The sequence below is a fragment of the Apodemus sylvaticus genome, chromosome 16 (genome assembly GCF_947179515.1).
Source record: "Apodemus sylvaticus chromosome 16, mApoSyl1.1, whole genome shotgun sequence".
Taxonomy (NCBI): Eukaryota; Metazoa; Chordata; class Mammalia; order Rodentia; family Muridae; genus Apodemus; species Apodemus sylvaticus.
Genome location: NC_067487.1, coordinates 88583752 through 88606948, shown reverse-complemented (window position 1 = coordinate 88606948; position 23197 = coordinate 88583752). Strand labels below are relative to the sequence as shown.

The following is a 23197-nucleotide window of genomic DNA, read 5'->3' as shown; positions in this document are numbered from 1 at the left end:
TTTCTAGGATATATGGTGTAGCCTAGATAACATGAGACTTTATTTTCATATAATATAAGAAGTATAAGTTGTTTCAAATTCGGAGTTTTCCATGACTTATCCACATTTCCTTTACTCCAATTGCAGGATTGCAGTCATGTCACCTCCTGGGACATCATGGTGACTGTCACAGATTTGAGATGAGTCAAATCCCAAACACCTCAGTTGTGGGAGAGAGAGAGTGAGTGAGAGAGAGAGAGAGAGAGAGAGAGAGAGAGAGAGAGAGAGAGAGAGAGAGAGAGAGAGAGAGAATGTGTGTGTGTGTGAGCACTTGTGTACATGTATGTCTCTCTGAGTGTTTTAAATATATGAATGTGTTATATGTATGTACGGTGGTATACATATCTGTTATGTTCAATGTGTTATACGTGTTGCTTCTATATCTTGAATGTTTAATCTACATCATATATGTGTACCAGTCTGGATGGTTATGCTTGGTGGCCAAAAGAAAACTTATATTTTCTATATGAGGTTTATTTAAACATAAATAGTGTATTAGGATTTCATAACAATTAGAAATTGATTTTGTTATAAATCATATTAAGAGGTTAAGACAATATTTTTGGCCATGAACCATGAACATACATTGTATGTAAGGATTCAGTACACCCAAAACTGGTCTGCATCATTTGTCACAGGGTGGATGTAGGAGAGATTGTATTTCTGACACTCACTAACCAACTGCAGAAGGGAATCACCTCAAAGGTCCCAGACATCAGCCTACATTTTTCATCTACTCAGAGTGTTGCCCTGAGAGAAATGGATTATTGAAGACTAAAGAGAATTTTCTGACTAAATAGAAACTTTGTTGCTTTTGGATTGACTTTAATCTGACATGAGTCAATCACCAGTATTTAGTTTCTAGTATAAACAGCATGATATGATGTCTCCCTACATGAGATTATTATAGTCTGGTACTGCAACATCATGGAAAACTGAAAAAGTTGTATTTTCTGGAAAATATGCTAGAGATGTGTGTTTCTGCTAGGCTTCCTGAAGAACCTTTGAGGATGCTGTGTCAGGCTTATACCATTAAAGTGCTGACTTTGTTCTGTGATGTTCACTGCATATTGAATCTTCAGTTCATCACAGATGTGAAAAGAACTTTGGTAACAAAGTGACCACCTCTCAAACCCTGGAAGACAAGAGAAGATGACTACAGCCCTGTGGAATTTGTCACATTTATAGAACATAAATAAGATGAGGAAGACTTTCTCCACTCCTCATACACCATGTCACCTGTTCCAGTTTGTCCAGTCCTACAACCAAGTTGTCCTGATGGATATACTACTGACTCAACAATCTTGCCACAAAACACAAGACAATACACCAGGGAAATCTGTCTAGCCTACACAGAGTAATGTGCTCACCTGAGCATGGTTCCTACAGCATGTGATTTCCCTGAATTCTTCATGACCTAATCAATGAGAATAGTACTTGCATCCACCTCACACAAAGATACTGTCATGAACAAGGGATGGCAGGACAAACTCACTGCTGTTGGCATACTGGCAGAAAGAAGCTCACTATGACCTGTGGGTGGTCAACTATTCTCGTCAATGCTTCTGACTTCGGCCCTGTTCAGAAGTGAAGCTAATCACAACACATTGATGTTTCTCGCAAATTACACAGAATCCAATTTAAAAAAAATCTCTTTAACTATCATGTCTCCTTTAAATGTACATTTATTTTCTTTCTGTGTCTCTGTGTCTCTGTGTCTGTCTGTCTGTCTGTCTGTCTCTCTCTGTCTCTCTCTCTCTCTGTCTCTCTGTCTCTCTGTTTCTCTCTCTCTCTCTCTCTCTCTCTCTCTCTCTCTCTGTGTGTGTGTGTGTGTGTTTCTGTATATGTGTTTATTGTTTTGCTTCTAGAGTACATATGCTAGAGGTTCTCTCGAGTTCAGGAGCACTTGAAGGCATCAGGTATTTTCTACTACTATGTTAGATTCCATGATCAAACTCTGCTTGTCAGGCATGGTGCTAAGGTCCTTGTGCCTGAAAGCCAAGGCACATGTACTATTTAAAACAAAACAAAACAAAGCAAAACAAAACCAAAAACCTGCTGTGTATAATCAGGTGTGTTACATGTCTTCCTTGTGGTGTCCCGGATGCTGGACAAATTCTTTACTCCATACCTCTAAAGAAATATGACTCCTCATACCAAAAACACTTGATATTAGTACCTCTTCTTATAAAGCTGGACTAGGAGCTTCTTTAATATGTATGACAAAATGCTGTAAGGACTTCACTTTTTAAAGGTATAGTGCAAGTAAACACAGCCCCTGGGATTTATGAGTGCAATGGCTTATCCTGTCCAGAACAGACATTTTCAAAGCACTCCTCCTCATCTTCCACCTTTTATACTGTTTCTAGGTCATGTTATACTATAGCCTCTGAGTAGTTAGGTCTGGTGTGTATTTGTGTGATTTAAATGTCTCATTTGGGGTCAAACACTTAACATTTGCTCTCAGCAACTTGAGGTAAATAAGGAAATAGGTATACATCTAAATAATAATAACAGTGATAATAATAATAATAAGAGTAGTAGCAATAAGAGTAATCATAATAAAAATGAGATTAAATTAGTCTATACATTGACAGATCCCCTTGCAAAAGTAGTTTCTCTGACCTCTGGGAAAAGTAGGACTAATCTATGAACATGAACACATTCAGGAAGCAGTTTGAAAGTATGTCCAAAATGACAGCAGTGTGTCTTTTCATGATCTGTTATGTACCAAGTGTGGGTTTAGGACCAGATTAAAGATCTAGGTATGGATTCCATCTTGTCTAATGGACAAAATTTTAACCAGAAAGTGTTGGTTACTGTTATAGCAAGACTGTCATGATTGCATCTGTAGGCATATCCTACCAAGCACGTTAGAATAATAGCATATAAAATCCACTAGTAGTCAGAACATGACTTTTCTCCCATGTATAGCACCACACTTCACAGAGAATGCAAGGCAACAGTCAGATGTCTGCCAGACTCAGTTCATTTCTCTATGTACCAAGACTGAACTGTGGTTTCTTCAACAGTAGGTTCTTACCATCTACTTCTGGTATGTAACCAAGAGAAATAGTACTATCTTATATTGTTTATGTAGCTTCAGGGTTCACTGAATAAAAGTACAAAGTGGGTTTCTCACTCCTGGGACTGAATTTTTTGATCACAATCATCAGTTGCTGAAACAAGCTGCAAGTGTTCACTGCAGAGGGTCCTCCCTTTAGCTTAAGATTCATGGTCTCTAGCTTGGATATTGAAGCCTGTGGACAGGGTGATTCCTATTGGATCCTCAAGAGCAGCCAGGGTCTCAGTAACCATTGCAATCTGAGAATAATGAACTCTCAATTATTTCCACAAGTCTGCACTCAAAAATGCATCATATAAGGATGCCACACTGATAACTGTTCCATCACTACAGCACGAGGTTTTCTTACCACTGGTCCCTTTGCATGTCGGTGCCTAGATGAGTACAGAAAGTGAATCTCTAAGTGTCCTTTTTGCAATGCTTACATTCCAGTCCACATCTGTCCCAGACACACACTTTTTCTTCACTTCTCCTATTAGATCCTTCCCTATGATTCTCACCTCTCCTTGCTTGTTGGTCTAAGTGAAGACACAAATTATGTCTTTTCATATCACAGCTGGCCCTGTATACATAGACACAACCCAATCCCCAGACTGACTTGCTGCTAGCCAGTGCAGAGTTGTAAGTGAGGTGGTACTATAAGTACAGGACTAGGCTGAGGGGCCAGGTAATCACTTGTAAATGTTCCTAGATCAAAACATGAGGAGGACACAAAGCATTCTGATCTCCAATGCTCTGTAGAGTACAAATTAATTTATAGACACAGCGTGAGGCTCCAGACATGGCTCATTCCAAAAAAAAAATATCATTCAATATGGATCCTATTTGATCTCAGCTCCCATATGTTTGCTCATAAGTTCTCTACTCAATTTCTAATTTTCTCAGGTAACCTTGGCTCTAGTAATGAATTCATATACATACATATAGACCAAAAATTCACATACACAAAGTCTTCTGAGAAAAAATAGAAATCCTTAAACCTAGAACTCTATAAGTATGTACGTGCTCAAGAGCCTGCCTGGATTTCCTCAATCTTGATGCATGTACCTCAAGGGATGTCAGGTGGGGGATCTGGCAGAGAACCCATGGGTAAGTAGAGAGTGTGGAGTTCTAGAGGAAGCTTAAAGTCCCTGAAAAAGCTAAGACAGCAAGAGAAGGAGAACATGGAATATTTTAACCAGTTGTGTATGGACTTCCTATTCAGACATAAGCTGTCCTTAATTTGAACCAGAGAAAGAATAATAGTATTTATGTTGTAGACTCTGAATGTGTTTTCTGGAGAGACCTTGTGGCTACAAGTTAAAGACCTGTTGGAGATAATGGAAGGTAGGAAATTTGCCAATTTTCCTATTCTTTAATCAGGTAAGTCACTCAGAAGACAAAAAGTATGCTATTCTGCCTTACATCTCAAGTCCTGCTTCTTGGAATAGAGGGAGAAATATACCAAGATGTCTAGGTAGTTTGGATTACATAGTTAGACCTGATCAAAAGTAAAGCCAATTCTAGAGATGAGAGGAGGGATGTGCTGATATTTTGGTGATTCTCCATCAACAAGCAAAGAAACTCGCAGGTGATTTCATTAACTCAGAGCAGTTTATCCTCCTTGCTGCTGACATTTTCCTGTTAGCATAGTAAGAGGCATTTGTAGTCTATGAGATGTCAGGTGCAGTGACATTTCTGAATGACAATCATGCATTTTTTGAGGTAGAATTTCCATATAAGGCAGGCTGGCCACATGATTTTCTTGCCTCAGCTTCAGTGAGGTTTGAGTGACAGTGATGTTGATGTTCTATTTAGGCCTGAGTTACTAATATAGCATGCTCAAGTTCTGGACAACCAAACCTCACAAATCATCAATATAGGAACCAGAGCCTAAAAGATACTTCACAGTTAGGCAAAGGGACAGGTGACCATAAAGAAATACTCATTGCTCACAAGCTGTGTTGCCATGTCTCTTAGACAACTTACCTTTAATTGGTCAAGAGAGATTCCGAGGGAGCAGAGGGATGAAGTTTTCCACAGACTGACTGGAGCCAACTGTGGAGACAGAGATTCTAAGCTGAATGAAGTAAGTGGCATGCCTGTTGCTTTCTGTTGAATGCCTCTCCCCTCTCTGCCTTGTGAGAGCACTATGCATCTACCTCCATCTGTGACACTGCTATCTTGATAGATATACAAGTCTGAAAGATTGGCAACCACACTTGTCATGCAGTTTGCATTCCAGGACCCTTAGCTATTTTATCCAGAGATATCTGAAAGAGAACATGATTGGACAGTGGTTGATGGAAGTCCAGAAAAAGGAGGAAGCAGTGGATGCCACAGTTATCATGAACTAACACACAAGTCCAGTTTCTTGCTGGCTCAGGGGAGTTTCTCAAGTGTACAGTAGATTAAATGGCTATACAGTTGTAAAAACCCTTTGAAGTATGTGTGTCTACATGTGCCTCTCTGTCACAGGTTTCTCCAATTGTGTGTGATACATGAGTATGTACAGAGATGAGGGTCTCCATGAGTGAGAGATTATGCTTGTAGATGTGAGCATTCATACATGTGTACTTAGTTCTGTGTGTGCCTTCTCTGCCTCTATGCATACAGCACGAGTAATAAATCAAAGACTTTGTTCTCAGGGGCTCTATTGCTGCCCTGAGAGCCTGTTACCAAGGCTCAAAGGGTATTTGTGCAAGAGAGAAATGTGAGAAGGCTGGGCTACACTTGTCAGGCAGGAAGGACCATTGTGTTTGGAAGAGGGATGGAAGCTTCTCTGGATTCCTCTATGTAGGAAACCATGAAATTGTCTATCAGTTTAATCATCCATACACCCAAGAAGCTGCATCACATATTGTTTTGCAGGTATGTATTGTTGTAAGCATAGATGAAAGCAGGGCTTTTCACAGAGCAGCTTACAGGAGAACTAAAACATAGATTTCTGTATTGGTCAAAGCTATAGGCATTTTAATGGGATAGCTCATTTAAACTTCAAGTTGTACAAAAATCTACCTACGCAATTGGGTCTTGTTGTTTACTGCTCTGTTCCCTATCTTCTGTTTCCATCAGTATCTTTTCATACTCCTGCATCTGCTTTTGTCCCCTCTGTTGTCTACTGCCCTGGTCAACCCCAGTAGTTTTGACCTGACTATTGGCTGTCAGATATTTATAATTAGCAATCAGCAATAAGGCAGTGCCAGAATATTTCTTGGATTGCCACTGGGCAATGACATTCCTGTTTTGAGCAAAACAGCAAAATTTAAATCAGCAAAATGTAAAATCTAAAACACAGTGATGGTTCAGAAATGACAGTATCAAACTCCTGCCATCACTTAGGTCTTTATCAGTACAGATTTAACAATTGAAAATATAGAGATACACCTTCATATACAGTAAGGAATGTCACCTGAACAATGGGAGGATATTTGCACACAGCATGCAAATGTGGATGTCAGAAGACAATTTCAGATGTTGCTTAATGTTACCTTCCACTTTCACGGTTGTGAGCCAGCTTATGAGGTACCAGAACTTCAGTAGGGTCTTTTGCAAGAGCAGTACATGCTCATAATCACTAAAGCATCTCTCTAAACCTCATCTAAGATACTTAACATTTGTTTGCTTGTTTGTTTGTTTGTGTGTTCAATATTGATCAGTAAAGGGATAAAAGTTTGGAAGTCAGCAGATAATTTCAGGAAGGTGGTTTCTTTTAGATCTGTATATTGAATTTAAGAATGAAACTTAGGCTACCACACTGAAAACCTCAACAAAGTAAGACTTGGCAAACCAATAGAAGAAAAGAGCTCAAGAGAAGACACAAGAAACTGAGACATATTTTTACACATTTAGGATTCTCATAAAAATACTAAAGTGTAAGGTAGGTTTTGGGAAGACTTTGTACACCCCAGTACACCCTATGTTTGCTGCCTCGGTGTCTGTGTATACAAATAAGTTTTGATCAGTTGACTTAGAACGCTTTGTTCTCCTTGTGTCTAGTCTATCCTATGGAAAGTATATTATTTATTCTTATTTTTCTACTTCAGGATTTCCTGAGCTCTGAGGAGGGGTATTTAATGGAGAAATCTCATATGGAGTTGGGTGCTACTCTTTCGCACTGTCTCTCTCTCTCTGTCTCTGTCTCTGTCTCTCTCTTTCTATCTTGCTCTCTCTGTCTGTCTCTTTCTCTTTTCTCTGTGTGTGTCTGCCTGTCTGTTGGACATTCTGTATGTATCTCTGTCTCTCTGCCAGCATAATGTCTGATTTTCAGTCTTTGCATTTTCCACAACATATTCAAGAGAAACTGGGAAAGATCCTTGAGGACATGGGCACAGGGGGAAAGTTACAGAACATAATGTATATTCAATTAATGATGCCATTGTACCTTTTAAAATGGTAAAAATATAAAATATAAAAATGTAAATAATGATGCATTTGGAGCTTCTATTATGTGTATATTTACTTTCTTTAAAGAATTAGACCCTGAAAGTCTGTGTTCTCTCATTCAGCTTGGGAAAGAAATACCTATGCTGGCATTACCCTTAGCAAGGCTGGCTTTTTATAGACAGATTGATTTTTAGAGCAGCTGGGCAGAACAGACTGCTTCTGGAAAGCATGTAGCTGCAGGCTGATTTTGAGTGAGAGGGTAATACTATAAGTAGTGACAAACACGTCAGATCACAGAAATGTCAACAGGCAATAAAAAAGTCATACGTGTAGGAGAACAGGGGGAGGGAAGGGGGTTTATGGGACTTTTGGGGAGTGGGGGGCCAGAAAAGAGAAAATCATTTAAAATGTAAATAAAAATATATTGACTAAAAAAATGTATTTAAAAAAATTAAAAAATCAGAACAGGGAAGTGGGAAGGGTTGGGTGGGAAAACAGGGGGAGGGAAGGGGACTGATGGGACTTTCGGGGAGTGGGGGTCCAGAAAATTGGAAATAATTTGAAATGTAAATAAATATATCAATAAATTAAAAAAAATAAAAGAAAAGAAATCTCAAAAAAAAACCCTACAAATATAAGGTTATTTCCTTCACTTTCTAACACCTTTATAGTCCAATTAAATACATATGCAAATATGTCACAAAGTAGGAGGGTTTTCCTTCTCTACCAGTATGTCCTTAACTCAAGCAATCATGATTTTTTTTTACTTCTACCAAAGTTTTTACATATTTTTGTGGTTATGGTATATATAATCTTTCAATGTTGCAATCTAGTCAATCAATTTCGAATTACACACACACACACACACACACATATATATATATATATATAGTATATTTTAACAATAATTACTGGAAATTTGCTTTTTACTTATCATAATGAAATAGAATACAACTTCTTAAAAGAAAGAAATGCAGTTGGCCCACACTACTGTCTAATATTACTTGTGAATGGATGTTGAGAATTGTATTTCATATTGGGGTCACAGATAACTTCTGGTTCAAAGTTCAAAGTACTATAATGGTGAGACAATAGGAGCCTTTCCAAGAGTCCTTATTAGAACATAGGGTAACAAATGGATAAAGACAGCGAATCTAAAATAAGAACTGTGGGAGAGTCACAGGACATAAGATGAGTAGAGCATCTGGGAAAGGATCCTTCCACTCACCATCTGCACCCTGGAGCTGGGTGGTTTCATTGCCCTCTGAGCACAGCCTGCCAGGAGAGAGCTGGGATTCCAGCAGTGATGTCACTTCTGGGTCACTTTACCACCAATAACAGTCCAGAGAGGGACAAGGAGCTCGTTTCATGGTTGTAGAAAGACAGCAAGAAGCTGCCATGCATGAATGAGATCGTGAACTCAACACTTCCAGTGACTCCATCATGGAACTGTAAACCTTCAAAATGTAAGAAAAGCATGTATGTTATGCTTTAAGTAATGACATGTTATTATATAAATGACACCTACTTTGTCTGAAATTGATGTAGCTGCTCTAGTTCATTTTTGTGTCTTTCACTGTCAACTTGGTACATCCTTCCAGACCCTTTAGCCTAGATCCTTCTCAAAGGGGTACTAAATACTCATGGGAGGAAATATAGAAACAAAGTGTCAAGCAGAGAAGGAAGGAATGACCTTACAGGGACTGCCCTCAAATAGGAATCTATCCCATATACAGTTACCAAACCCAGACACTATTGTGCATGACAACAGTGCTAGCTGACAGGAGCCTGATATAGCAGTCTCATGAGAGGCCTTGCCAGTACCTTACAAATACAGAGGGGGATTCTCTCAGCCAACCATTGAACTGAGCAAAGGGTCCCCAATAGAGGAGTTAGAGAAAGGTTCCAAGGAGCTTTAGGGGTTTGCATTCCAATAGGAGGAAGATTCTGTTCATCATGGCTGGGAGTACAGTATGCTGGAGTACAGCATTTTAGCCTTGCAGAAAGGCAAAAAAGAAGAAGGGATGTACTTCTCTGGTGGCTATCTCCTTTGCTACTGTTTATTCAACCTCAGCTTCCAGGTCAAGGGACACACAGTTCCCACATTCAGAGTGGAACACCTGCATCTGTTAATCCCACCTGGAAAGTCTCTAACACATATAACCAGAAATATGCTTCTACGATTTCTTAGATGATTCCAGTCAACTTGAAGGTGTATAAATCATCAAAACGTATTTAACAGTCCCTATTTATTATTATATACCTTTCTTCAACTTTAATTGAAAAGAGAGTGCTCAGGGAAATTAATTATCCCAGGAAGAAATTCTCATTAGCTGCAATTCCTGGCCAAAAGGCAAGAGAACTGTTGTCAAAATAATTTCACAGGAATACTTGAACATACATGTTTACAGCTGCAATGTTTCAAAGAGACAAGTAATAGAATGGGTATAGCTGCCAATTATCTGAAGAACAATGAAATAAAATGTATCATCATACATAACAGAATTTATTTAAAATATCTCAGTTATCCTTGAATGATTTCTTGATACACTTTTGAATATCAAAAGTATAAAATTAGAATTTTTGATACTCATACTTCAATATTAATTTTTTAAAAAATATTTTAAATGAAAATTATCAGTTCCAAACATTAGGCAGATACAATATTAAGAGTTAACAAATTTACACATTATGGAATCTTGAAATCAGCTTAATTAGCAAATCAATTACTTCAACCATTTGTCATTGGTTTGTGTTAAGACACTTAAAGTTCTAAGTATTTTATAATAAATGTATGAGACATTTTTAACTACAGTTACTCAACAGCTCAATATAAGCCATAATATCTATTTTCTCAGTAATACATCATATCCTATGACAGATTATTATTGGCACTGAATTATAAGCCAAACTTAGAAATCTTTGGAGGAATGCACTGAAAGATCCTATGATCCTACAAGCACAACTAAATGGGTGATCTAGTGAGATCTCAGAGACCAATGGCAACAGCAGTGTTGAGAGAGGAGGCTTGAGACTTTCTCAGCAATCAGGTTGAAGTCCTTTTACATCTAATCCTGCACAGGGATTTATCTGAGGTAAAAATGACTGAAAGATTAATCTTGATCTTCCCTTCACCTGTCACATCCACATCCTCCCTGGGAAGTGTGTCCACATTAATGTAATATAACATTAATTCCCAGTGAAGGAAAGGATCTCCTTTCCTAGCTTCTTGTTTAACTTGTGACAGGTGGGAACCTAGTGATACCTAGGCACTCAGACCAATGGAATCTACAGAAGAAAGGATCTTTCTCTACTGGAACAACAAATATGGTATGTCTCAATGCAGTTACAAATGAAGGTAATTTACATGGAATTATGAGAGACAAATTTAAAATGTAAATGTTATTTTTGTGTTTATACTAATGATCCTCAAATGTTTTCACCCAAGTGGACATATATCACTTTTTCTTTATATTGCCACTGGGATTAGATAACACAGGTCAATGCCCTTATCAGTTAGTCTTTAGACTGCATTGCACTCTGTGCTCAAACACTCTGACCCAAGAAAGTCATTCACAATGCTGTGATTCAAAGTGCTCAGATTACTCAACTGTTTTATTGCCTACTGAGGATTCTCAGGATTAGGTTCTGAACATTTTTGTTTGTTTGTTTTCTGTTTATTTGTTAGTATCTATTTCCTTTATTTAGATTTCAAATGTTATTACCTTTCCTTGTTACCCCTCCAAAAATCCCCGATCCCATTTCCCCTCCCCGTTTACCAACAATCCCCCACACACTTTCCTGACCTGGCATTCCCCTACACTGGGGCATCAAGCCTTCATAGGAGCAATGGCCTCTCCTCTCATTGATGTCTGAAATATCCATCCTCTGCTACATGAGTAGCTGGAGCCATGGGTTCTCTTTGTTTGGTGTTTTAAAACTTGGGATCTCTGGAGATACTGGTTGGTACTTCTTCCTCCTGTGGGGCTGAAAATCTCTTCATCTCTTTGGGTCCTTTCTCTAGCTGCTCCATTGAGGAACCTATGCTCAGTCTATCGGTTGGTTGTAAGCCATCGTGTGTTGATCCACCTTTCAAGAAGGATCAATGTACCCACACTTTGATATTACTCTTTCTTGAGCTTTATGTGATCTGTGAGTTGTATCTTGGGTGTTCTGAGCTTTTGGGCTCATATCCATTTATCAGCAAGTGATTACTGTGTGTTTTCTTTGTGATAGGTTACCTCACTCAGGATGATATTTTCAAGTTCCAACCACATGCCTAAGAATTTCATGAATTAATTCTTTTTAATAGCTGAGTAGGACTCCATTGTGTAAATTTAACACATTTTCTGTATCCATTCCTCTGAACTTCTTAGACAGCAGAAACTGAGTTTTCCTTCCTCATGGTCATGAAAATGCATTACGTTTCTATGTGTACAGAACCACTCATAGCTATGTGAAGTTTTCTGGTTCTCACTTCAATAAATAGGCTATTTGTAAGACAGCTCCTAAAGTTGAGCATTCCCTGAAAGCTCTTGTGCATTACATGTTTAATGGGGACAGACATCCCAATCCCAAGCCTACCACTTGATTACCATAATAAGGAAATCCCATGGTGGGATTATTTACCAAATTCATAAAACTCAAACACCACTTGTGGGGTTCTATTCACTCTAATTTCTTTAGCAAAAGAGATCTGTGAATCCAACACAAACATGCAGCAATACAGATGCACAGAACTGTGTGTATGTGTTTGTGTTTGTGTGTGTGTGTGTGTGTGTGTGTGTTTATGTGCATGCATGTGCACGTGCGCTAGAGATCTGGAATGGACGGCAGGCCTGACCAATGATTTTGATCTTTCCTGTCTTTTTTTTCTGTCTTAGAACATCCTCAGACATCATAATGTCACTCTACCTCCACAAGAGAGATTCCAAATCTTAAGTGCGCTAGAGCAGAACACTGAAATCAACAACAATTATTTGTTGGCTTCTTACATGAGCCTTAGGAAAAACTTCTTCAAAATGGCAGCCGACCTAGATAAATGTGGACAAGGAAAAGCCATCTTTGTGCTCTATCACAAATTTCTCACATGAGAACCTGCAGTTTCTACTCCTTTCCTGGAACTCTTCCCTTGTTCAACCTGTTGTTCTATTCAGGGTTCTCTCCTTGGCTGAAAGCTATGGCACTTGAGGCTGTCATCTCTTTGTCAGATTTCTGGCAGCTCACACACAGGCTTTTTCTTGCAATTCAAAGACATGAGGACTAAAGGTGGTGGTATCAATGAGTAAGGAATATTATTGGTAGTAGACTTAGTTCTTGAACCTGTGCACACATGGTCCAGATCATAGTAGAAGAAAAGGGGGCCAGAAAGCAGGGTGTATCTGATCTGGGAGGTGTTTTGATTTCCAAATCTCCTCTCAAGAAGTCACTGGCTTGTCTCTGATGGGTGGCCAAGCTCAGTGAATTCCACGGGAGAGAGGTATGGCTTCCTATAGCTCCACAGTCACCAGAGGATTGTGGACTACTTGGCATCAGTGTTGTTAAGCACAGTTAGGCTTTTTTCAAACTGGCTATCATATTGGGTAGGCAGAATAAAAAGTAGAAAGCAGAGCTGTCACCAGGAAATAACTATTTCAGCCTCAGTGACTGACAAGTGTGCTTTACCTATAGTAAGAGGATGGTAGAAAAGTCTCACCAACCATAAGAGGCCCTGAAAGGTGAAACAGAATATAAGGAGATACACGTGACTCTGAGGAGCTCAGGCACTGGGGAGGGGTTTTCTGGACATGATTTTATTGAACTTCTGAAGCCTGTGTGATGAGCAGACATAACACTTCCTTGTCTACAAAGATAAAGCTCAGGTTTACAGATGAGCTCAGGTACCACAGTTTGCATTATCCTTCTTTTATAACTCCTAGAACAAGGTTTCTCCTGGGTTTCCACTGGTGCTTTCCAGCAAAATAAAGGCATTCTCTTGAGATTATAGTAAATCTCCCATTATTTCTTCTCTTTTCCAAAAATAAATCACTCTTACTAAGGAGTCATATAATTACCCAGACATCAGTTTTTTAGACTGAGTTTATGGTCATATCCTCTTCTTAAGCAGAATTTCTGACAGGTTTGTGAATCGGTTTTGAATCTTGGACAGACCTGAGGGTTGAAGCAGTTCACCAGCATCTTTCAGTGTATCATCTGACTAGGTGCCAACAGCACAGTACCTCCAGGAACTAAGAACCTTCCGGTGTCTAGTCATTACCTGATGACATCTGATGAGGTTGTGCACTCCTGGTAAGCAATAAACAAACCTTCTATGTGGACAAAGATTCATATTGTGATTGGGAATGGAAGACTGTGAACACTATTTATTTTCTAGTTTCAAATTTATGAGGACAACCAGTTTCCTCAAATTTCTGTGGGTCCATCTGGTTCCTCCTGAGTGCTGAGGTGAGAGTGGCACTAGGCCACTTTAGCAATGCCCATTGACAGTTGAATGTTTGCTGAATGTGCCACTTTAATGGAAGACTGTGGATATTCTCTTTCCAGGCCAAGGGATGGAAATGGATGTGGGATGTCAGCGTGCACCTTTTTAAATATGAGAAACATGTGAAACCAAGTATACAGAGGCCAAATTTCCTTAGGTCCTCATTTAGACACATAATTTTCTCTGCACAGCTTTCTCTCTGTTCTATTCTGTTAAGACTCTATGTAGAAAAATCCCCACAGAAAAAAAGTACCAAGAGATTTTAGAGAATTTTAGAAGATCAAATATCCTCAAGGTAGGTTTTCATTCTCAATGTGGGTGACCAAAAATCTAAAGAGTAGTACAAGGCTAGTCACAGAAAAGCCACAGATGATGACACTAGATGGAATGGATGAAAATTCTCCTTCAGGATTTCAGTACAAAGCAGGGGATGGCAGGGAATGGCGTTCAGGTCATGACTGAGATACTGCTGCCCTGCTAACTCATTTTCTTTGTCTTTTTGATGACATTAGAACTGTTCTAATTATCCATTTTGGTTTGGTATTGCAGAGGACAAAACACGTTTTTAGGAGAGATGAGGACCTGAAAAGGGAATTACTAAAGGAATACTTGGAAGAATATCTAAGCTATTTGGCAGAGAAACTCAGTGTGAGAAGCATGGAGAGAGAAAAACTCTGTGTCACCTACTAAGTCTGTTCCCAGGACTGTCTTGTGCTGTGTCAGTGGAGTGTGTTATTTAATAAAAGGGCTCCACATGCAATGTGCATATGAAGCAAAGACACACACACACACACACACACACACACACACACACACACACACTGGAGTGGCATACTGAGAAGACTCAGACCTAGCTTTACTGAAAACAGGAAATGAGTAAAGTAGAAGAATGGATTTTCAAACACACCAGGGATACAGGTCCTAGACTGAGATGCCAGACTTTAATAGAACTACATTTGGTTAATATCTGGGCTGACAAGAATTTGCTTGTAAGATTTAAAGCAGTGGCCTAAATAATTTTCCCTTCCTACAGAAGGACAAAGAGGAACTTCACCAAACAGCAGCCTTCTGGGAGGAGATAAGAAATATTCTAGTAACATGGGGATTATTCAAATGGGCTTTCTACCCATTTGGAAAAATGGATGGTTCTGAAGGAAACAAATTTGGGGAGGAGGGCCCTGGAGCACCATTAGCATAAAAGGAAGCTCAGCCTTCTTCAGTAACAACAAGGACCTTCAGCCCACCAGTGGTGTCTTCAGGAAAGAAAGCCTGTGAAGAAGCAGCCCCAGCCACATCAGCAGCTTCCAAAGAGGCTGCAGAAACACGCACCTTGGAAAGGCCAGGTGAGTTACCACAGGTTTCTGACTTGGACAAGCCTTGTGTAGAAGTAGTTCCAATTTCTTCTGGGTCAGTCACACAGGAGTTCAACTGAAGCTCATAAGTAAGGTAAGGCAGAGATGCTGGACAGGTGTCTCAAGTCTGGAGCGCTGGAGCCCACAGAGAATACTCAATCTCCAGCCATGTATTCAGTATTTTGCTACCAGGGATCAACTCACTATGCTGTGGTAACAAAACCTACTGTGATGAGTGTTTCTTTTTTCAGTCTTGACAATCTAACTCTCTTGTCACCTTGAGTAGACGTAGAAATATTTCTGGATGTGTCTATGAGTTGATGGCAAGAAAGAAAACTTCTGAGCTTGCCTTGAAGTTCTGAGGCCACAAGGGTCTCTCTTTTCCCTACAATACTACACTATTGTGGATATACCCTGATGTTCTGATCTTGAGAATAGACTGGCTTTCTGCTGTACGCAACCTCTTATTATCTGTTGGGGTTTCTCACAGGCTCACAGCTCGAGTGTAAATGCTCCATATGATTGAGCATGCCCACAGCTGGCTTCTTAAAGGAGGATTCTATGAAATACTTGCAGTTTGATTCTATGTCTGGAAGTCACGGCCCTTGTAAATCACTTGTGTGAGACTGTGCCTAAGGAAAATCCCAGCAGGACACAGGAAAACACATGTCCAGATCTTAGAATCCAGAGGCCAAAAAATCTGGAGATATGAACTAAGAATAGAGAAGACATATCTCTGCCTGGGGAAACACAGCAGAAGTTTTCCTATTCTCTGACTGTTTAGATCCCTGGAGGCATATGGTCCATACCTCAGTTAGAAGACTTTGTCCAATGAATCCTTCCACACACATAGAAATTTTATAATCATCTCAGATTCACATCCAGAAACATTGCTCTATCCACTTAAGCTGACAGTAAAGTCCAAGGCCCCATCTCCCAGACACCAATAGCCAGAACCTAGAGTAAAACTTCCTGCTAATTAATTATCAGGAGCAGAATGAAGGAAAGAATCACAATGACTTTAAATTTCTCTCCCAGGCTGACTGACTGAGTGCTGCTCAGAGATACCAGGCCCTGTCACCACAGACTTCTCTAAATTTTTCATTAGAGTTCAGAAGGGAAGAGACCTGCACCTGCTGGTTCTCCCTCAGGATGTATGTGAGAAATTCCTCACCTCAGAAAGGAAGAACACTAAGAGAGGAATCAAGAAATGTGGGGTGTTACATGGAGCCTTGGTAAAGATATGAATACTTCTCCTGATCTTAGGCCGTTTCTTCCCCCTTGTTTTTCCATGACTGTCAGGGAACATATCTAGGGCATATACCACACACATCACCCTCCAGAGGGAACTGTGGGTGACAAGGACTGGCCATCTTGAATTTGATGACTGTATTTGGTTGCTTTTCAGAGTTCATGGAAATGAACAATGTGGTTCAATACTATAATTAGAAATTTTCATTCTAGTTGGGGGCTAGAGCCAATAATTCTAGTCACTCACACAATGAGCCTGAAGGCTTCCTACAAGCTCAAATCAGCTCCACAGTCTGAGTGCCATATTACCTAAAGGATAAAGAAGGCAGACCGAAAGCATAAGGCAGCCAGGGAGGCATAAAGCAGGAATAGAGAAATGGTGCCTAGTTGCAAAGAGAAAAGGAAACACGAATTGCTTTTGGATCCTTGACTTAGTACCTACACTGGTAAGCTTTGGAGTATAAATTATCAAGACACCTCAGGACACCTGAGCAGACCTGCTGACTGCTACAGGAAAGAGCCTAGGACCAGGAGGTGTCAGGATGAATATCTCTGATTCTACTCAACATCTTTTCCTTTTTACTGTATCTCAACAAAGCACAATAGCACCCAAGGTTTTGAAACACTAAAGATAGTAGGAACAATGAGATGCATGCACTGGTGTGGTCTGGGTCATGTGTGTGTGAGAGAATGGGTCTGAGTCCTCCAAGAGTTGTGACAAGTTGTTTTCTCCTGGCAGGTTGAAGAGGAATATCATGTTACCCATAGCATCATTCCTCTCCAGAAAGGAGCCCAAGATTATTGCTATAAGGATTATCAGTTCCTAATATAAGAAGAACTGGGGTTTCTTACATTAGGATTGATCCATGTAAGCAAATGGAACTCGGTAACTGGGGAACCTCTTGTCTCTCTCTTAGAAACAGCCAGCCTAAATAGTGCTCTGCAAAGAGTCAATCCATTCCAGATCTTTATCACTGACCATATACAGTCAACAGTGAGCAGTTCAAGTGAAAGGAGCATTTCCTAGTACTTTTACAGCTCCTTGTATTTTATGTCTTACTCAGAGTAATTCTTCAATGTTCCAACTTGATACGAATCTGCATGGAGAATGGTTGCTTAGCAGGATGTATTAAAACAGTCTGTACAGACCACATACCTAAAAGATGTAGAAATGAAACTTAAGTAAGCCAAGAGTGTCCTTTCTAATGGTTGTGTTTTGTATTTATGAAGAAGTACGTCCTCTGTGCCCAACAAAGAGATCCTACAAGCTAGGTTTTCAAGTATTTGCACATGCACAGCATACATCTCTTGATTTTAGAGGGGAGGTAGATAGCATTGAAGAGTGATACACTGACCTCCTGTATCGGTGAGCATTTCTGTTGGCTAGGATTTATGGTATGTATTGGAAAACAATGCCTGATATGTGTTGATATCAGTCATTAGAACCATGGCATCCCTTGTCTTGGATGGCCTGGAAAAACAGTGGCCATTTTGAGTAGAGGGAAAACTCTGTGGGTTATTCTGAGCAAAATTATGGTGTGATCAAAGCCATACTCTAGAACCTAAAATGAAGGAGATGCAAAGCTGCTTGGTTAGGGAAAGTCAGGTGAGGTTTGGGAGCTGATACCATGGAATGATGATAAGAGGGTGATAGTCTTGTGTGTGTGTGTGTGTGTGTGTGTGTGTGTTTGTAGGACTGATCAGGGGATTTCAGATATCCAGGGAATAGGGATAGAGATTGAGGAGTCTGAGACAGGGCAGGATATCAGTTGGGATCATGGAGGGGCCAGTGTTTATCTCATAAACATGAGTAGGGTTTGTAGAAGAGGACAGAACTTGAAAGTGAGATGCAGTTATAAAGTGGAATTGAAGGCACCTGTGAGATATTACAACATCAATATTGGGAGGATGTTGTGAGAAGGCTAGAGAGGGACTTGAGGCAGTTAAACATGCAGGTGGCTCATGATCTCAGTAAATATGGAGAACTGGCTGCAAGAGAAACAATTCCTGGCACCTTAGGTGAATGTCTAATAAGGAAATCAGGGAACACAGTGGGGATGAAGGAGCAAAAAGGATGAAAGGGCACTGGATATGTGGTTCACCGAAGCCACAGGATGGGGACACAGGAATCAGGAATTCAGGATGGAACCTGCTGAAGTTCTGGGGATATTTTAATCCATGGTGTACAGAGACTGCAATGTTCAATAATGTCATCAAAAACTGGGTATACTGTCACTCTCCTAGAGCCCCAGCATTCAGGAGGATAAACTGAAAGTTACTGAATTTGGTGCCATGTTGACTGAACAGTAATATTGTGCCTCAAAACAAAAGTCACTTGATGAGAAATTGGCCATTGTGGATTCTGTTATAACTGTCATACTGAAGCTGGCATCTAGGCCCTAGAATCTAGGGGAATTTGAAGTGAGAAGGCTGCTCTTTTGGAATGGGTTGACGGATTACTGTCATATAGGACCTGTGAAATAGTTTGGACATGGTTTCTTCTTGTTTATTGTTTTTTTTTTTTTAATTTTTCTTTCATTTCACTTTAGATTTCCAAAGGCTTGATATTTTAAATGATAGCTTAGGTGTGAGTATACATACATAAACACAGTTGTTTAATGGCTCGTGGAGGAAGAATCTATGTTTATACACAACTTAGAGAAAGAAATGAGAATCTGCTAGAAGCCTGCTCCAAATTTCTCACTTTCTCCCTCAAAGATTGAAACCCCTCTTGCTCTCACCATGTCTTCCTCCATTTTACATGTGCACCACTTCCATTCTAAGAGTGATTCAATTGCAATGGGTAGAAATGTAACTTTTACAACTGGCTTTCAGGGTTTAACATCTGCAAGATTTATCACCATTCATGCATGCAATTGTTTGCTGGGTTTTTACATATGCTGACCCAGTGAAGGAAGAAGAAAAGTAATGGAAAAAGACATAGTATGATCAGATGACAGTAATACTATACCACATCAGAAGGACAGAAGTAGCTCCTTGTCACATAGGGAGAAATCCCATGGGTCTCAGGGGCAGGATTCAATATAAACAGCTGCATTCCCAAAAAATTGTTGAAGCAGTCATCAGAAATATTGATGAAGCAATCAGTCTGCTGTTGTTAGGAAAGAAGCAGAGATGGGTTAGAAGTGAAGACAAAACTTGGAATAGTTACTATCTAGACATCAGGTTTAACTAAGCGTGGATGACCAAAAGGGCCTTGTCCTGAGGGACAAGATAAAAGTAAGTGGTTGGAATACTCCTGTCCCAGGCAGGGTATGGTGTATAGCCTTGTTGGAGTAGTATTGGCATTGTTTTAGAAAGTGTATCACTTTGGGCATGAACTTTGAGTTCCTCTTTTTAAGAGAGGAGGAGACATTCTTCTGTGAAACATTCTTCTCCTTTTTGCCTTTCAAACAAGATGTAGAACTCTGTGTTCATCAGGCACCATGTTTGCCTGAATGCTATCATACTTTCTGCTATGATGATGAGACTGAACCTTAGTACCTATAAGCCAGCCTCAATTGAATGTTATCCTTTATAAGTGTTGGACTGACCATGGTGTTGATTCACAAAAATGAAAACACTAAGGCACTAAATGAGAAAAACACAGTACATTTTGAACATTATGAATTAGGAGGACAAAAAAGATGGTTCCACATTACTGCTGCACATGACAGATGGCAGTCTACATTCAAGGATTTTGGAAATCACAGGAGAGAACAGATTGTTAATGTTCCTTGTGCCTCCCTTCCTTGGTGAATCAAGCATAGCTGGCTGGGCTAACTTAGAATTCTTTGCTTCTTTTGTCTTCTCAGACCGATCAAACCCAGACAGCCTTCTGGTCAAGTGCAGAACTGCACACATATTTTGGATATCAAATGGTGCTCCCTGAATCCATAGCTGTGGTGTGTGCCCCCAAGTATAAAGAGTAAGTATGTGAGATTCAAGTCTGGAATTTACAAGTATAGAATCACCAATGTCTCAAAACTATTTAAAAACTGTCTTTGTTCAGAATGTCTTAACTGATTGCTATGAAAGCCTTCCTTTTATGTGCATATTCTAATGATCACCAAGCACTCTTAAAAGACATAATGACACCACTGCTGGTTTTTAAGACAACCTCTTAAGAAGTAACTTTAAGGGGCAGAGATTGAAGAAATTCCAGAAGAAACACTGAGATTTCCATGATTTTTCCTTCCCAATGTTATATTCTTCTGAATTCTTTATGCAAGGTAGTGTTCAGCAAGCAATGAATATGCTTTCTTTTATAATACGTTTCGTCACTTGATGTCCTAAAGGTACAAGCTAACACTAGTTCTAGAATATTGTCTCTTGTTCCTCACAATCAATGGGCAAGAATTCATTGTACAAGAAAGGGATCCAGAGACATTGAGACAAAGATGTTTATATACACACAGGGGAAAGAGAAGGAGGACACAGAGTAGAGATGGAAGGACATTGAGAAGATGGAGGAAAAGAAGGAGGAGTATGATAAATAAAAGAAAAATGAGCAAAGAAAGAAAGAAAACAAGGAAGGAGGGAAAGAAAGACAGAAAGGAAGAAACAAAGACAGACAGAAAGAAAATGTGGATGGAAGACAAGGGAGAAAGACATAGAAATGAAAGAAAGGACAAAATAAGAAACTAGAGGGCATTAAGTTTGGACAGGAATGACAAGGTCTAGGAGGACAAAGATAAAAATGATGAATTGCAAAAGGAAGATTAGTTCACAGTTTCTAAAAGAGAATGGTAACATTGTGCAGAGAAGATGAGAGGAGAGATAGGAGGCAAAGAGAGAGGCAAGAAGGAAAAGATAAAGAGGGAGAGATAGGGAGAGAGATCTAAGGAAGAAGAGAAGGTAAATGAGTAATGGAAAATTGAATGAAAGGAGGAAGGTGGAGAGAAAGGTGGACATGAGAGACAGGAAACTTGGACTTGGAGGAAAATGTGTGCAACTGTGAGTCTGCCTTTTCTCATTTCATAATTGGGATTTTCACACTGACACCTACTGGATTAAAATAAATATCCAATTGTCTACAGAGTGGGCTCCATGCCCACAGACAGGACACAGCTCTCTTCTGTGTATGTATCTTTGTGCAAGTAATCAAGGCCGTGTTTTCGGGCAGGACACAGCACTGATTGGGTTTTTTCCTTACCCTCCTGGCAGTTTATCTTCATCACCCCCCTTCTTAGAAATTCATAATAACCAAATATCTATGATTCTGGGATTAGTGAGCATAAGTTTTCTCATATTTGAAATCTGATCATTCACTGTCTCTGAGATGCTATTCCTTTCTGTCCCATAATCCTGATATCCGGGTATACTAATACTCTCAGGAGAAGATTAAGGAAGTAGGACTTGTGTGTACCTCAGGGTCAGAGTGTGAGAGCAGCATGCTTGAGGCTCTGAATTCTATCCCCAGTAACATGAGGAAAAGAACAAATTATGAAACTCATTAGCTTATTTAATGCTTATTCCCTGTTACTTTGTCCTTTATCAATGTCAGTTACAAACTTTCAGTCAGAGATCTGAATGCAAAGGACAAACTGGCACAAAAGGTAAATTATGCAAATCTTGTTCTGGAATTTTGTCTAGAAGTGTATGGTTCTCACCATCTAGGGAGGTGGTTTCTTCTCCTATGTTGTGTTCTATGATCACACACTTAGTATGATCAGATCTCTGGGTGTCAGATCCACCCCAGATGGCAAGATTCTATCACTTTACTGCTTATCAGCCAGGACTCTTCCATTGAGTATAGATTCAGAGGAGATGCAGCAACATAGGGAAAGGACCAAAACGTGTCGCATGAAATATATAAGAACCAGAAATTCAGTCATAGAGATCCAAAGTAATCTAAGATCCTATATCAGTCTCTCTCTCTCTCTCTCTCTCTCTCTCTCTCTCTCTCTCTCTCTCTCTCTCTCTCTCTCTCTCTCTCTCTCTCTCTCTGTGTGTGTGTGTGTGTGTGTGTGTGTGCATGTGTCCATATAAATGTGAATGTATATGTGTACACATTTTGCATTTTCTCCTGATCATAAAAATACTGAGACCTAATAAAATTTAAGATTTCTTTTACAAGATACACATATTATCTTCTTTCTGTAGCATCATTGTATAGACATGTGAAAACAGATACTATTTTTAGTTTATGCCTTTATCTGTGGTTTCAGTACCTGTTGTGGTGAGAAGAATTTGGCAGATGCTCTAGATCTGGAGTCAGGTTATTGTGAAGTGCCTGCTTCCCTGCATGATCAGTGGATACTGTTACACACTGTAAGATTTCCCCAGATTCCCTTTATGTAATCTCATGGATCAAAAGCAGAGAATTATTTTCAGTTGATTGTGAGAAAGACTTTTCTAGCAGATCTGATCTAAACTACATAGCCCTATCTTGGGAGACAATAATGTTTAGTTACTGGGATGTTGAAAGAGATTGCACGATTATAAAAAATGCCTAGAACTCCAAACCGAAGGTTCTCTGTTGTAAAGACCCTTTCTAGTTCTGGCCAATGTAAAGCCTACCTGTAATGGCAGCAGCAGGACAGCTATAGCAGGTGAATCATGAGTAACAAGCTATCTAATACTAAGTAGTCAAATTGTGTTAGTCCGATTAATCCTTACATT

At 39.6% G+C, this 23197-nt stretch overlaps 1 long non-coding RNA gene across 1 annotated transcript; it reads left to right on the top strand.

Annotated features, from left to right (window-relative positions):
• The first annotated feature begins 5080 nt into the window (after positions 1-5080).
• On the top strand, positions 5081-13715 carry LOC127666996 (uncharacterized). The gene is made up of 3 exons (XR_007973762.1): positions 5081-5192; positions 10737-10819; positions 13608-13715. It is a non-coding gene; the product is annotated as an uncharacterized LOC127666996 (long non-coding RNA).
• The last annotated feature ends 9482 nt before the right edge of the window (positions 13716-23197 follow it).